This window comes from Silene latifolia, chromosome 7 (assembly GCF_048544455.1).
Source record: "Silene latifolia isolate original U9 population chromosome 7, ASM4854445v1, whole genome shotgun sequence".
Classification (NCBI taxonomy): domain Eukaryota; kingdom Viridiplantae; phylum Streptophyta; class Magnoliopsida; order Caryophyllales; family Caryophyllaceae; genus Silene; species Silene latifolia.
The window spans coordinates 17,065,418-17,079,744 of record NC_133532.1 but is presented as its reverse complement, the minus strand read 5'-3'; positions in this window follow the sequence as shown (position 1 = coordinate 17,079,744).

Sequence of the window (14,327 nt, the reverse complement as noted above, 5' to 3'; positions counted from 1 at the left end):
GAACTTGTTTTTTGGTTTTTCAATTTTCAAATTTTTATGGTTTTTCGAAATTTTTCAATTTTTTTTGGATTTTTGAATAAAAGTTAAGTTAGAATTCCCCATCCCCACACTAATATGGGCATTGTCCTCAATGGCCAAAATGATGGGAAATTATGCAAACATGATGCATGATTTCTACACTAAATGCAAGCTACACTAATCTACACTACATGATGCATGGTTTTTGTTTATGACGGAGAGGATAATTTAGATTACCTCCCGTTGTGTATGCATGTACTTCCCCAAACCGAGCTAGACATTATTGCTAATGTCCTAAGGTTGGGTGTAGTTCATGTACACACGATGCAATGCATGAAATTAATTTTGTCATTTTGGATTTTCAAAAGTTGGGAACAATAAAATGAGAACACCTCAATGGGGCCGAGGTGTTAGTCCTCTATGGTGCTAGGACTACTCCAACAATGATCAAGATAAATAAAATACAAGTTAACAAAACACAAACTTCTTTTCATGAAACTTTGAAAATTAAAGAGAGGAGATGAGGAGACTTCACTTAAACTTAGGTGGGTGCCTCACGCCCGCTCCACCTAGCTATGAAGTAATCCTCTAGAGATCGGCATCATCTCCTTCTAGATCGCTATCCCATATCTCCTTTGATGCATCACTCAAACTTGGGTCCATGAACTCGTCCTCTTCACTTTCAAGCTCCACCGTGTCCCCTCCGCAAGAATTGTTGCTTCCCTCCTCTTGTCTCCCGTTTGCCCCTTCATTTGCCCTCTCCGAATTAGGGAAGAGTAAGTCCATTTGAGCCCATGAGGGAAATGCTCCTTCCTCACTAATCTTTCCCTTTTGAACCATATTGTGGTATTGAGGATAGAGTGCATAGTAAATGTCCACGTTGGTTTCGTATTGGCGGAAGTGCAAATCTTGTAGAATTCCCGTGACAAAGTCGTCACGGGGAAGGATGAAGGGTTTGGGATGGTTGTACGGTTGATAAGGAAATGGGTAGGGAGGCACTTTGGTTTTCTCATCTTGGGATTGTTGCTCTTGTTGTTGTTGTTGTTGGGGATTTTGAGGTGGTGGTGCTTGTCTTGGTTGGGTTGGGTTTGGAGGGATGAGGTAGGATGGGATTGGAGACAAGGGTCCTCTTCTCGGGGAAATTCGTGGTAGGCCGGTCATCGGTAGATATATCGGATCGCTTCCTTTCGTTAACCACTTGATCCGCTTATCAACCCCCTCAAGGGTTATCCAATGATGATGAATGAGAAGAAGATCTTCATTTATCCTCGTGTTTCCCGAAAGTGGAGCATACTCATTATTCTCATTGAATCTCGGATTGAAATGCTTCGCGAGCCTAGTAATGAGTCCTCCATTCACAATGTGTTTCATCCCGTCATCATCACCATTCCTAAACTTTGCCCATTTCTCGAGTAATACTAGCGGTGCATTGAAGTGGTACGCACTTCTTCCTTGAATATTGAGGTAGGATTCCATAAACACAAGGTCTAATTGGTTCACGATCATCGGATCTCGGCGAGCAAAGAGGGTGCCCGAGAGAAACCGGTAAGTGACCCTTAAGATCGGATTTTGGATATGAAAAGCAAGACATTCCTTGTTATGTATGAAGTCCCGGCCGGTCATGGCCCTCCACAAAGGTTCAACACTGTATTTCTTTGGCTTCGATGTTCGGGTAGGCGTAACATCGAGTCCAAGCACATTTGCGAATTCTACAAGGGTCATCATTCTTGGGATATTTTCCAACCTAAACTCTATGCAAATTATTTTGTTCAAGGTTGTAATCTTCAAAAAGCTCAAAAACTCAAGCACAAGAGATCGATAAGTTTGCTCATACATGTGGAAAAGGGTGGAGAGACCAAATACTTCAAAGAGAGCTTCCACTTGGTGATAAATCCCAAGTTTCCTCAAGGTATCATGACATAAAAACTTAGTGGGAAGAATGTTCTTACTTAGAAGGCGGTGGAAGACTAATCTTTGCACATCATTGACAAATTCCACATTTGAGAAGTCGTCAAGCCTTGTAAGATCTACAATCTCTTCATGCTCCCTTCTTAATGTGTTGACATGGGAGGTAGAAGAACTTCCCCTCATCCTTGGTCTCCTCCTATTCCTAAAAGAGGATCTCCTTGGTGCCATTCCTTGATTATTGAGCTGGATTCTTCTGATTTGTGAAGGAATAAAGATGCTCCTTGTTGATTGAGTGTTGCCCCTGAAACCCTAGAAATTTGGGGGTTTTTTATTTTGTGGGGTTAAGGAGTGATTGGGATATGCTTTGGAGTCATAAGGAGGTGGGTTTTTATAATGCAAGTGGAAGGAAGGGTGATGTGTCACTAAATGTGTGGTGGGGTGTAATTTAATTAAGAAAAGACGGGTCAAATCACCGCAGGAAGACGGGCGGATACGAGCAGAAGACGCTCGGATTCTAACTCCTCGGGACGGGCGGGTTCTGGGCAAGACGCCCGGATTCTGTCACATCTAACTTTCCAAAAATATGACGCCACAAAGACGGGTGTGCCGAGCATGAGACGCTCGGTTTCTTTCTTATCGGGACGGGCGTCTTCTGTTGAAGACGGGCGGATTCCTTTCCAGGGAAATTTCTTGAAATGCACAGGTAGAAAGACGGGCGTATTTCTGCAAAACCGGCCGGATTCTTTAGGACGAGCGTCTTCCCTTATGAGACGCTCAGATTCTTCTTCAGTCCCAAAATCTTCAAATTCTCAGCTTAGCAGAACGGGCGGATTCTTCCCAGGACGCCCGGATTCCAGCAAGACGGCCGGATTCCGGGGAACACGCACGGGTTCAAGCTGTGAATTCTTCCTTTGACTTTCTTTCCTCTCTTAGATGCTTCCCCACACTTGAAAATTGGTTCCTTCCTTCATTCAAAATTCGTTAGTGACCCTCCCTTACTTACTCTCATGAAAAGAGCTTATGTTTATTATTAAAGAAATGCAATAAAATTATAAATACAAGTTAGAGGGTTAGTATATTTACAAGTGGTGGTTTAGGGAGGACTCCACCAAACTCTCCCTTTGATGGTTCTTTCACGGATGAGAAGGTCCAAGGTAGGTGACCTCGACCTCTCCATTAAACGCTCCTTCATAGTATGGCTTCAATCTTTGACCATTGACTTTGAACTTGCTTCCATCTTCCGCCTTGAGTTCAAAATCTCCATATTTTCCAACTTCGGTTATCACATAGGGACCCATCCATCTAGAGTTCAACTTTCCCAGAAAAAGTCGGTAGCGGGAATTGAATAGAAGGACTTTGCCCCCTTTGTGCAAGGCCTTTTGTCTAATTCTCTTGTCATGGAGTAATTTCGTTCTTTCTTTGTAAATCATTGCATTTTCATAGGATTGTAGTCGGAATTCCTCCAACTCTTGAATTTGAATCATCCTCTTTTGACCACTCAATTTGAGATCAAGATTAAGCGCTCGGATTGCCCAAAAAGCTTTGTACTCCAATTTGATTGGCAAATGACGTGCTTTTCCATAGACAAGCTTGTAAGGGGAGGCTCCTATGGGAGTCTTATAGGCCGTCCTATAAGCCCAAAGAGCATCATCAAGCTTTGTGCTCCAATCTTTTCGGGTCTTGTTCACAACTTTCTCAAGGATTTGTTTGATCTCTCTATTTGAAACTTCAACTTGACCGTTTGTTTGAGGATGATACCCCAAGCCGGTTCTATGTTGGACACCATACTTGGTCAAAAGAGATGCAAGTTTCTTTTCATGAAAATGCGTTCCTCCATCACTTATGATTGCTCTAGGAACTCCAAATCTTGGGAAGATTATCTTTTTGAAGAGCTTGGTGACCGTTTTTGCATCATCATTTGGAGTGGCAATTGCCTCCACCCACTTTGAGATGTAGTCTATGGCCACAAGGATGTACTTATTCCCATTAGATGTCACAAAGGGACCTTGGTAGTCGATTCCCCAAACATCGAAGATCTCCACCTCTAGAATGCCCCTTTTGTGGCATTTCGTTCCTCCAAGAGATATTCCCCGTTCTTTGACAAGCGTCGCAATCTCTTGTGTCTTGGAACATTGTAGGCCAATAGAAGCCCGATTGAAGGATTTTTTCAATGGTTCTCCTTGCTCCATGGTGCCCACCGTAGGGTGATGAGTGACACCCTTCCAAGATTCCTTGGACTTCCCATTGAGGGATGCATCTCCGGTAGAGCCCATCACTACATTCCTTGTAAAGGTTTGGGTCATCCCAAAAGTACCTCTTCACTTCGAATAGGAATCTCTTCCTTTGGTTGTGATTCAAATTTGGAGGGAGTACCTTTCCAACAATATAGTTAGCATAATCGGTAAACCATGGGGTGATGTGCCTTTCAAGTTGTGTTTGAATGGCCATCAAAATATCGTCGGGAAATGAGTCATTGATCGGGGTTTCTCCATTTTCATCATGAAACCGGATCCTCGACAAATGATCCGCCACTACATTTTCGGCTCCTTTCTTGTCTCTTATTTCCAAGTCAAATTCTTGAAGAAGCAAAATCCATCTCAACAACCTTGGTTTTGCCTCCTTCTTTATCAAGAGATGTCGGAGAGCACGGTGATCCGAAAAGACAATCACCTTGGATCCAAGCAAGTAGGAACGGAATTTGTCCAAAACATAGGCAATGGCAAGAAGCTCCTTATCTGTGGTATCATAATTCACTTGGGAGGGATCAAGAGTCTTGCTTATATAATAGATGGCGTGAAGAGCTCTTCCTACTCGTTGGCCAAGAACCGCTCCAACGGCGTAGTTGCTAGCATCACACATAATCTCGAATGGTAGTTCCCAATTTGGAGGTTGGATGATCGGTGCCGAGATTAGTGCTTCCTTGATTCTATTAAAGGCTTCAACACACTCATCAGTGAAAAGTAATTGGGCATCTTTAAGCAAAAGTTGAGTGAGGGGTTTCGCTATTTTTGAAAAATCCTTTATGAAACGGCGATAGAAACCCGCGTGGCCGAGAAAACTTCTCACCCCTCTAACATTCACGGGAGGTGGGAGTTTCTCTGTCACCTCAACTTTAGCTTTATCGACCTCGATGCCCTTTTCTGAAATCAAATGACCCAAAACAATTCCTTCATTGACCATGAAGTGACACTTTTCCCAATTTAAAACAAGACTAACATCTTCACATTTTTGCAACACAAGAGAAAGATTATGCAAACATGAGTTAAAGTCCTTTCCATAAACACTAAAATCATCCATAAAAACTTCCATTATGGTCTCTAGATAATCGGAGAAGACACTCATCATGCATCTTTGGAAAGTGGCGGGGCATTACATAAACCAAAAGGCATCCTCCTATATGCAAAAGTACCATAAGGGCATGTGAAGGTGGTCTTATGTTGGTCATCCGGGTGTATAGGGATTTGGAAGAATCCCGAATACCCGTCAAGGCAACAAAAGAATCTGTTGGAGGCTAACCTCTCAAGCATTTGGTCAATGAATGGTAGGGGAAATGATCCTTTCTTGTTGCGGAATTTAATTTTCGATAGTCAATACACATACGCCAACCGGTGATCATCCTTGTGGGTATTAGTTCATTATTTTCATTTGTCACTACCGTGGTACCTCCTTTCTTAGGTACCACCTGGACGGGGCTAACCCACAAAGAATCCGATATGGGATATATGATTCCCGCATCAAGTAATTTCATAACTTCTCCTTTGACAACTTCTTGCATGTGGGGGTTCAATCTTCTTTGAGGTTGAATGGTAGGTCTATGGTCTTCCTCTAGATAAATTCTATGCATGCAAAAGTTGGGACTTATCCCCTTAAGGTCATCTAGACTATAACCTATAGCCTTCTCATGTTGTTTCAACACATCAAGCAATTTTCCCAATTGGTTCTCATCAAGTCTATCATTAACAATCACGGGTTTGGTCTTTGATTCATCAAGGTAAGCATATTTCAAATTTGGGGGAAGGGGTTTTAAAGTTGGAGTTTGTACCTCACTTTCCTCCTTTGGAGTTTCATTGAGAATTTGCTCCATCTCCATTAGACATTCCATTCTCATAGCATATTCAACTTGTTCTTCATTCTCATCAACCTCATCATATTCAAATTCCATGATGGGTTCCTCTTTCTCTTGAGCTTGTAAGATGTCTTCTAGGATGAATTGCTCATCTTCTATAGGTTGACATGCTTCTACTAGGATGTTATGCACCAATACGGATTGTGCATGAGTGAGTTCTTTGTTAGCTATAGCGGCCTCAAAAAGATCTACCTCCAATTCCCAATACATATTTTTAGCCTCACTTGCTTCCAAGGCTTCCAATGCTTGCATGGGATCTTTGAAGAAAGGTATACTTAAGTGGTCCTCTACAAAACAATCTATAAGGTCCATCTTGCAAAATATCGAACAACTTGAAAACAATTAGAACAAACCTTGAGGAGTTTTAATTCCCCAAGGCAAAAAAAGACACAACTAATAACAATATAAGAAAATCTAAATCAAGTTAACATCATCCACGGCAACGGCGCCATTTTTGGTCGGACTATTTCGGAGCTATATTCTATTTTTCGGAACAATTATCGTTGGAAGCACCTAGACCAAAACACAATTTATAACTTCACAAACAACTCTACAATTAGTAAAGAGGCAAGTAATGGTCGGATCCCAAGGGACGGGAATTGAGATGAGATTTCTATTGAAACTAGTGGTGTCTTAGGGGTGTCACAATTTGGGTTGATGTAGAAGGTCACTAAACTAAATAGCAATGAAAATAAACAAGCAAGATGAACTAAAAGAGTTGTAAACAATTGATAAAAAGCACTAGGGTATCATGGGGTCATAGGGGAATCATGGGAATTGATCATACAAACATGTTCTCAAATTATAAGAAAGCAATTATTGTTGTGATGGATTGAGTTGGGTTATATCTTACAATCCTAGGAAAGTTTGGGTCCCGGAGCCGAATCGATTAGATTGTACAACACCTACAAGTCGAGTTAGTCTTCCCTACTCAACAACATGCATGGTCTAATGAGACTCGAGTTGGTTTATGTCTTACAAGTCTCATTGAAAAGATAGGTGATGGGTAAAAAATGCAAGGATTCATAGGCTCGCATTTCATCAAACATAATATGTGCATGAGTTGAGATCAAAACAAGCAAGCAAATAAACCATGAAAGCATATTAATTTAAGCATGAATCATTTCCCATGTTGGTTTCCCCTAATTACCCATTAACCCTAGCTAGGTCACTACTCACTCATTATCATGTTGATCATGCTAGCAAGGTTGTCAATCATACCAACAAAGTAAAACATGATGAATAAATGAAAGTAATTAACAATAATTAAAAAGGGATTAAGAGAATTATACCTACTAATGATTCCAATAACAAAGCAAAGAATAAAATAAGTACTTGATGCTTGATTGAGAGGTTGTCAATCTCCCAATAATAACCCAAATAATCTTCAATTACCCAAAATAAAGGATGAACAAAAGAGAGATTAAGGAAATAAAACTTGTATTAAAACTTGATTAATTGTTTTTTTTTTTTTGAAGAAAAAACTTGATTAATTGTTGATTACAAAACTAAAGAGAGATTTTATTGATATTAACTACTCTAAGAATTGATAAGAAGAACATGCTCCTCTAATTAGACTAATGGGGTATTTATAGTGGAAATTAGGTGGATGCATTAGGGTTAACTAAGGGTTAAACTAGTAATTACACTTTTGAGATTTGAGCAGGGAAACGCCGGTATTTTTCGAAGGAAGGGTGTCTTTCATTGAAGCTTGAAGAAACGAAATCTTGCTGTCTTGGAATCCGTGCGTCTTAGGCACGGGACGGCCGGATTCAGCAGTGTCTGCCCGGGCGTCTTCAAGGGAATCTGGGCGTCTTCTGGGCTTGCTGCCCGGGCGTCTTTGGGAGAAGACGGCCGGATTGTGGAGGTGGAGGACGGGCGTCTTCCAGTCAATCCGCACGGATTGCTGGACAGCTTCACTTCTTTCTTCTTTTCTTCCTTTCCTTCATAAAATCCTTGGGGATTTCCTCGGGGATGCAAGGATCCTTTCGCGTCATTGCCCAACTACTATAATATGTACAAAGGCCTTCTAATCTTGTCTCTCCTTGATGCTTGGTCATTGGATTCAATCAATTTAGTTTCATTTTGCCATGAAAATGCAAGGTTTGCACTCCTTTCCTACCAAGGACACAAAACCTCAAAGAATATGCAAAACAAAGAACTAAAGACAATAAATGACCCAAATATGCACTAAAAAGCATGGGAACAAGGCTAATTTGGGGACTAAATATGCGCTAATTATGGTCACATCAAACAGCTATCACTCGAGCATTAGGATAGCACTTTTTGAGGCGTTGTAGGGGAGGAAGTGTAGGAATCCGATGTGTTGGGATGATAGCGCTGAAGTTGTGGGACCAAAAATGGTACAGGATATGGTTGAACAAGTGCGCTTGATTTGACAGAAGATGAAATCAGCTCAAAATCGGCAAAAGAGTTATGCGGACTTGCATCGAACAGACATCGAGTTGGCAATTGGCGAAAAGGTTCTCTTGAAAGTGTCACCTATGCGGGGTGTTATGAGGTTTGGCAAGAGAGGGAAGTTGAGTCAGAAATTCATAGGTCCTTATGATATTTTGGCTCGGGTAGGTGAAGTAGCTTATCAGCTAGCTTTACCACCATCTCTTGATCAGGTGCACAATGTGTTCCATGTGTCACAACTTCGGAAATATGTGAGTGATCCGTCACATGTGCTCGAAGTTGAGAATATTGAGTTGGATGAAGCTCTAACATATCCGGAGGTACCAAAAGAGATATTGGATCGTAAGATGCGCAAGACAAGGAATGGTGAAACCGTCCTGCTAAAGGTGCTATGGTCTAATTATAATGTGGAGGAAGCCACTTAGAAGCCGGAGGAGGCTATGAGGGAACGCTACCCACACCTTTTTGAGCAGGTATGTTTGGTTACAGGGTCGTAACCGTTGTCTTTTAAGAGGGGTAGGAGATGGTCGTATGTGTGTTTTGAGGTTGGTATGGTTGCGTTTCGGTTTGTGTGAACAATAGTTGGTTATAGTTGGGTTTTGTTGGTGTCTTTTGAGTTATATAGATTGGTTTTACATGTTGTTTTAGGTATGGTATGAACTTCGGGGACGAAGTTCGTTTTAAGGAGGGAAGACTGTAATACTACGGTTTTCTGGTCTTACCTTACTCGGTCGAGTAGGCTATCGAGTGTTTTTAACCAGGCTACTAATTTGGGAAGACTCAGCCGAGTTGGAAGACACTCGGCCGAGTAGGTCGTACTCGGCCGAGTACCCCAGGTACTCGATCGAGTAGGTCATACTCGACCGAGTACCCGGTCTGACGGGATTAATTTCCGTGGTTTGATTAAGGTGATTAGAGATTATTTATATTCGTATTAATAGTTACTAATTCATTTTATAAAAACCTAAACTACGTTCATCACTCTTCTAATCACCCTAATCACTCCCAAGGCTAATTGATCGATCGTGAGTCTACACTTTCGTCCTTTCGTACCGGTTTCGTTGGTAAGTCTCTAGTGCTTTGTTAATCAATTTGTATTTGTCTTTTAGGGTTTGCCCTAATTGAATAGGATGAGGGTAAAAGGTTGATTAGTATGGTTTGTGATACTGTATTGTTGTGATTCTTGCTAGGTGACGAGTTCGTAGAAGAACAATTCTAACATCCGTATTGTTGTTGATTCAGATTTGCGAATAAGGTAAGGATTCCCTACTCGTCGGTTGCGTAATTAATTTAAGAATGTTTGTCATTGACTGATTAGTATGCTACATTGGATTGAGATTGGTTGAATAATATTGTGATTGGTATTGTTGTGATGGGACCATGTTCAGGAGATGGATCCAACCCCATGTTTGCCTCTTGTGGCTCCCGTCACAAGGGGGTGTGCATATTAATGATCTCGGTGCACTCGTTGTGATGAGAGGGGCTTAGGTAGGAATGGCTGCGGTCCCCCACTGGCGGTGACGGTTACCTATTGCGATGGGTAACCTGGCAGTGCTACACACTTAGGTGTATAGTCGGTCACTGGTTACTATTAGAGTTTGGAGGATGGTATGTACTACAATTGGATTAAATTGTATTGGTTGTTTTTGTGTATTGATTGTATCTTTGTATATTCTTATCTTGGTTGATGAGTCATATGTATATGCATTTATATGGCTCCCCTTAGTTACTTTTGACACGGTTTTTCGTGATAGTTTATATTAATTATATGCCTTTTATGCTAGAATGTTGTTACCTCCGCTATTTGTTGTTTAATGCAGGAAATATGCATTTATGGAGTTTGGATGAAATAAGAACCGCGGAGTGGGTACGAAGGATTACACGGGGCATGACACGGGAATCTAGAAGAATAAAGGAAGAGAAGTGAAGAAGACGGCCCGAAGAAAAGAGCTGAAACAGGAGGGTACTCGATCAAACCCGAATACACTCAATCGAGTGGGTGTGTACTCGATCGAGTGCACCTAGGCTCGATCGAGTGGGTGTGTACTCGATCGAGTGCACCTAGGCTCGATCGAGTACATATCGAGCTAGAAGATTCCGCGCAATTTCTTTAAGTCGGTTACACTTTACTATAAATACCCAACTCATACCCTATGTTATTTTTACGCTTTATTTACTTCTTAAAACCCTAGAAAAATCTTAGTTTAGTTTTATTTCTCTTATATCGGATCTAAGCACTCTCTAATTATGGTATTATTGTTAATCTTTCCTCAATTATTAATCATTCAGTTATTATTCATCTTGTTATTGCCTTTAATCATGTCTTCTACTATTGTTATTGTTATTGATGGGGCATATTCTGCACCCGCTGATCGAGTCAACATATTGAGCAAGGTCAAAGCTAAAAGACAGCAAGTCAATGTATTAACAGCCTAACCGACACGGGATGTCGGCCTGTCACTTGGGTCTCGGTCTCGGCAACTAGCCGGCCGAGAGGCATATCCGCGTACTCACATCCAGTCCCCTCGGCATGGAGTCAACCAGGCCTGCCGGCCCGGCATGGGTCCCTCGGCCGAGGGTAAGATAGTCTTTCCACCTGCTAGCCACTTGGCCACTTGGCCACTGCGTGACAAAAGGTGAAAGCCTATAAATACTCCACTTCTCTCATTGAGAAAAAGGGATCGAAATATTATCTTAATCTGGTATAAACTCACTTATCTCTCTACAATATACTTTGCCAAGTTAACACACAACTTATCTCTTTAAGTTTACTGACTTGAGCGTCGGAGTGAGTACGCTCGGTACCAAGCCGAGCCCTCAGTTTGTTCATCTTTACAGGAGAGAGTGAAAGGAAGAGACAAGCAAACGACGTCATTCTACAAGCTTAAGTGGTCACAATCCTGCTCCGGAATTACACCCGGAACAATTGGCGCCGTCTGTGGGGATAGATACTAAAAGCTAGTCACCTCAATTACAAAAAAAAACCAAAAGAAAAACCATCCAAAGAGCTAAGAAGATGTCAAAGCAACAAGAAACTATGAGCGAAGGAACTGCATTCTTCCAGGATGACACGTTCCCCAATTCTGAGATCGGGAAGTCCCCCATCGGCCGAGTCACTGAACCGGCGTACGGGATGCCAAAAGAGCCAGAAACACCGCTGCCTAACGGCCAAGTCACTGTCATGGGACATGTGGTCGATGCGGCTAAATTGAAGCTATTCCTGGACCTGATGGGTAGTACGCCGATCACCCCTGTCACGACGACGGTGACGGCAGCGCACCCACAGGTGACCAGGGCCCATAAAGTGACTCCGAACAACTTGTCCGGAGCGATACAAGGAGCTGGCCATGCTAGGGCGCCGAGCGAGCCCGTGGTGCCGGTGCAGCGGGACCTATGTCCTTCCCCCACTCGCGGGAGGACAGCGTCGCCGCGGCAACAACGAGGCCACCCCCGAAGGAATGAAAGAAGTCCGACTCACCAAAGTCGGACAACAAGAAGCCCTTCCCGCCAAAGGGAGAGAAGCCGGACTAAGGTTGCGAGGAGCCGATCGCTGCGTGTCATTCGACACGTGGTCAGACAGCCCCTCAGTGCCTATGTCCTCGAAGTCCCTGTGCCGACTAAACTGAAGCTGCCGCCCCTATCATACAAAGGGGATAGCGACCCAACCGACCATGCCGAGGCTTTCGAGTCGTACATGTCGGTATGGGAGCAGCCTGATGAGGTGTGGTGCCGAGTCTTCCCAACGACCCTGCATGGGATGGCCCAGAGTTGGTACAAGAGGCTACCTAATGGCTCGGTATCTTTATTATCCGACACGAGAGACAATTTCATAGCCCAGTATGCTTGCAACAAGTGAAGGGCCGTGGAAACATCAGATCTCCTCACTATCCGACAGGGGGAGGACGAGTCCCTCCGAAGCTACGTGAAGAGATTCGACGCAAAAGTTCAGCAGATCCGTGAGCTGAACACCGAATTGGCGGCCTTCGCACTGATGAAAGGCCTCCCGAAAGGCGAGTTCAAAAACGAGCTGATCAAGTGTGAAGACCTCAACCTGGACTCCGCCAGAAAGATGGCCGACCGAGCCGTAAAGGTGGAGGACTATAACAAAACCTGGGTAGGCCACAGTGAATTTGGGCACCCAGAGAGGAAGAGCCGCCGGGACAACGTAGATGAAGGACGCCGTGACGGGAATAGGTCACGGCCTGAGAGATTTAATAGGAAACAGCACTCGGCGGGTGCCGGGGGGAGTTCGGGACCATACACCCAGAAGCGGTACAGTAGTCTCACCCCCCTGGTCAAATCTCCAACCGAGGTCTTTACCCTAAGCAAGAATGAAGGGCAGAAGTGGGCAAGGCCCCCCAAGGCGAGGGGGGACGGCGACACAAACCAGTTTTGCGAGTACCACGGCCACACCGGCCATAAGACCGACAACTGTCGGCATCTGAGGAACGCCATCGAAGAGGCGATCCGAAAGGGGGCCCTCGGCAAGTATGTAGCCGGAGGCCCGAAACAAGCTTCGACGGGGCGAATAGAAAATCAGTATTCCAAAGGATGGGAGTGATCCAGGTTGTCATCGGGGGAAACGAGAACGGTGGGTCAGCTAATGGGCACAAACGGCACCTAAATGAGTTGTACCAAGCCATCAACTTTGTGCCCAAAACAGCGATCCCCGCTTCCACCATCCCCGATATAACCATCGGAAAGAAGGACTACGAAGGAGTCATTGCCCCGCACAGCGACCCGCTTGTAGTCCACCTGGATATAGCCAACCACTTGGTCAAAAGGTGCCTGATTGACACAGGCGCCTACACAAACATCATGTTCAGGGAGTGCTTTCTCAATCTCGGTCTGAAGATTGGAAACCTGAGCCCCTGCACTAACCCGCTATTGATACGTGCATTTTATATAGTCTTTTTAGCCTATTTTATGCACGCATCTCTATGCTTTTACCGTGGTTTTATGCTACGAAATGCCCCGAATATGCTACTTTGGGTTATTTTGTCTTATTTGCAGGAATGAACCCGAAAGGAGTGAAAACAAGCCTAAAACATGTCCTTACGCATGCATTTAGGAGATGAGTTGAATTTGGAGCGGTAATGAAGCTATTTTGAGATGCGCATTGGAGTAAGGAAGTTAGGCGAGCCAAGAGAGTGCTTCAATTTGCTAGTTCCTGATTGTAAGAGCCATATCTCGAGTTCTACAACAGATATTCAGGTTATTCCAATTGGAGATGAAAGTTTGTCCTTTTAGCTTTCCAATGCCATCGGAATCACCCTGTTTGACCAAGTAACGAAGAAAGGGCAGCCGTTTGAAGTTCGGTGCGCGAAGCAGGAATTACGCGCTGAGAAGTGCTCGATCGAGAACTATTCACGTTCGATCGAGAGCCCATTTGCTCGATCGAGAGCCACTTCTTCTCGATCGAGTGGTTTAGGATGAATAAGTACTCGATCAACTATGTTTCCTTTCGATCGACTAGTTCCTTTTATGCCTTTGCTCGATCGAGTGATTTAGTTACTCGATCGAGTGGATTTTTCTTGTGAAATTTGGGCTTTTTAGTTATTTTCCGTCATTAGGTTTAATTATACTCCTATTTTCTTATAAATAGGAGTTAGGATGTCATTTGTAATCATCCAAGGATCACGTTGCTCCTCCCCTTTTCTCTATACACTGTTACTTTTATTCTGTTCATTTAGGATCTCTTTAATTCAAAAGTAATTCTTTCTTCCTTTCTCTTTTTTATTTAATGGTTATTATTCCCTCTCCCTCTTTATTTATTGCTCTTATTAATTCTATGTCTAGCTAAATTCCCCGTAGTATGTTAGGATTAGGGAAGCCGTGGTAGCATGTTTTAATTGTA